At 36.9% G+C, this 2,726-nt stretch overlaps 2 protein-coding genes across 3 annotated transcripts in view; both read right to left on the bottom strand.

The window, feature by feature from the left end:
* The window catches only part of LOC107727125 (lipopolysaccharide-induced tumor necrosis factor-alpha factor homolog), a 17,808-nt gene extending 15,388 nt beyond the window's left edge, over positions 1–2,420 (bottom strand). Inside the window, exon 1 of the mRNA XM_016536904.1 lies at positions 2,416–2,420. The gene's annotated coding sequence lies outside the window, so the exon portion shown is untranslated. The remainder of the gene's footprint in view (positions 1–2,415) is intronic.
* Positions 1–2,726, bottom strand: part of LOC107727124 (zinc finger CCCH domain-containing protein 7A-like) — a 24,670-nt gene that overhangs the window by 4,954 nt on the left and 16,990 nt on the right. The gene's annotated exons all lie outside the window — the stretch shown is intronic.

Below are 2,726 nucleotides of genomic sequence, written 5' to 3'. Positions count from 1 at the left end.
GCCTTCTGGAGGGGGGTTTTGAATGGATTTTGCAAAATACTCGATCATGTTAAATCACACATTGTTAAAACAACCATTACGATATTATCGCAGACGATATATATCGCACACCCCTAGTCAGCACTGAGGGCCAGGTGTTCAAAAAGCTGGATCAGAATAATCTGGATTTGGAAATCCCATGTTTTGCTATCCAGGATCAGGTAACCCATCTTTATTTTCCGCTGGTTTTTCAAAGCAAAACTGCATTGGATCACAATGATCCAAATACACACTTTTTCAGATTACCAAATCTGGTGCTTTACGGAGCCCCTAAAGGGACATAGTGATGGAAAAAAATATGAGATGGAAAGAAAGAAAGGAAGTTTCACTGCTTTGCATTTTCTCAGGAAAGTTTTGCATTGCACTCACACAAAAAAAACTGTTCGCTCCAGTTTATCTCTGATGATTGTAACAATGTAGCTTACACACAGTGATTTAAAAGACATTTTAAATTAAATATAATATTTTTGTTTGATATTGACAGCTATTTGGGAATTATTTTATGGCACCAAAACCTCTTTTTAATTTACTGTAGGCTACTGAAAGGCTTTAGATGTAGCTTAATGTTACATATGTTGTATTTTTGGATCAGTTAAAAAGTTGTAATTTAATTTCTGTTCATGAAATCTACCATTCTGTTGGAATTTTTGGATGAAAAGTATGTCAATCTTATATATATAAAAAAAAAAAAACGTTTTAACAACACAAACTGATGATTTGATCCAGAACAAAACCAAGACTGGATTTTGTGATCCAATTCAATTTCAGAATCCTTTTTTCTTTTGAACAACTCAATTTTAAGATCTGATCCAATCCTATAGCCGAAATCCAATCAGATTACGTTTGAACAATTGGCCCTGAGTGATTATACGAGTTAATCCATTTGAAGAATAAGAATCTTATAAATAATTCTAGGGCTCTACATAATCTAGCCTCAGGGAAGGGTACCTGTCCAGTATGGTGTCAGTATACACTCCTTCCACATCCTTGAGATCAGAAAAGCAACACTTTCTCTGTGTCACCAAGACAAATGATAAATATATTGGTGATAGAGCTTTCTCCAGAGCCAGTGCAAAATTGTGTAATGAGCTCTCCCTCACCATTAGATCTGCCAAATCACTACGTGTGTTCAAAGCCATGCTGAAATCACAACTTTTAACAGTTTTTGTGATGGGTCTTGACTCCTGCTGGGTGTATGGCTATGTGACTTTTGTGTGGTTTTTTTATTTTTATACTATTCTAGCTGTTTTGTTTGTGTTGGTTAGTCTGTGATTGTAAAGCACTTTAGGCAACCTGTGTTATATTAAATTGAAAGAAACAAAAATGTTTCTCGAGCAGCAAATCAGTCATGTCTCCTCACTGGAATGTGCTCTCTCCTTGGTTTGAGAAAAGCACCCAACACATTAAAACATACATTTATACTTCTAACTTACTATGACAAGCATAGGTCACAGTACAGCACATTACGGCCTCTCATCTACAGGATCAATTTACAATTAAAGCATTTAGTTTATTTTTCATCTTTAAACATTAGAAAATAATGAAGAATATTTTCTGAAACCACTAGCTGAGATAAAAGTACTTCATATCAGGATGTTTGGGGTAAGTTCCTGATTAGAGCTTGGGTTTGAACAATCCAGACTTGAAGAAGTTGTGTATTCTGTGTGTGTGTGTGTGTGTTAGTATCTGTCTGTGCAGGACTGGTCTCCAAAAAGATTCAGAAACAGCACCCAGGATGGAATACGCATATGGACATATGCATGGGTGCCACATATACATCTTGGGAGCGACACATTGCGTGTGAACTCTAATCGCTCGTTGCCTAAATAACCTTCGGATATATGCTTTGAACTTTATGCACATCTGTTAAGATTTTGCACGTTTTTCTACGATTTAACCAATCAGAACTCTTTTTACCCAAGTCATAACTTAGCTAGGCACCTCTGTTAGATTATAATTACTGCTGTGTTGAGAGTGTATGCAGAGTGGCCTACGAACTCCTCGCGAGTATTGAAGCTGACTTCTAATAATTGGACTGTTGGTTAATATTGACTGATATCAACAGAACAGGAAAGCTGATTAGGAGGAAGAGCAAGCTAGGATATTTAAATAAACATTACTTTAAACAAACAAAAAGACTACATAATACTGCTCACTCTATTGTTTGTCGTCATCTGAAAATAATGACCAATAAAGCTAAGCTAAAGCAAAACTTAAACACTGAACAACGATTCTGCAAATCAAATTGAACAGAATGTATATATTGTCCCTAAATGGCTGTAATGCATTTAGGGGCCGTTTACACGACAACGTTTTCAGCCAAAAACGGGAAACTTTTTATGTGTTTTGCCTGTTTGTTTACACAACAATGGGGACTGAAAACACGTGTTTTTGAAAACGGGTTTCAAAGTGAAAGTTTTTGAAAACGCCACCGTTGTCGTTTCCGTGTAAACACCCAAAACGTGAATCTTTGAAACGGTGACGTCATGCGCGTGCGTAGTACGTGTTAGGTATGTAGACATGCGCAGTACGTGTCGATTTTACAGGCAAGCGCGAACAAACATACACAACAATGGCGGAGTACATGGTACTGTTGTTGCTGCTCAAGAGTTTGCTAACGCTTCTTCAGCAAAGTGTGGATTTACTTCACCAATAATACAACCAACAGCGGAGACGCATCATATACA

The sequence above is a fragment of the Sinocyclocheilus rhinocerous genome, unplaced genomic scaffold, assembly GCF_001515625.1.
Source record: "Sinocyclocheilus rhinocerous isolate Xijiao unplaced genomic scaffold, SAMN03320098_v1.1 scaffold3015, whole genome shotgun sequence".
NCBI lineage: Eukaryota > Metazoa > Chordata > Actinopteri > Cypriniformes > Cyprinidae > Sinocyclocheilus > Sinocyclocheilus rhinocerous.
This window is presented reverse-complemented; position numbering and strand designations above follow the sequence as displayed.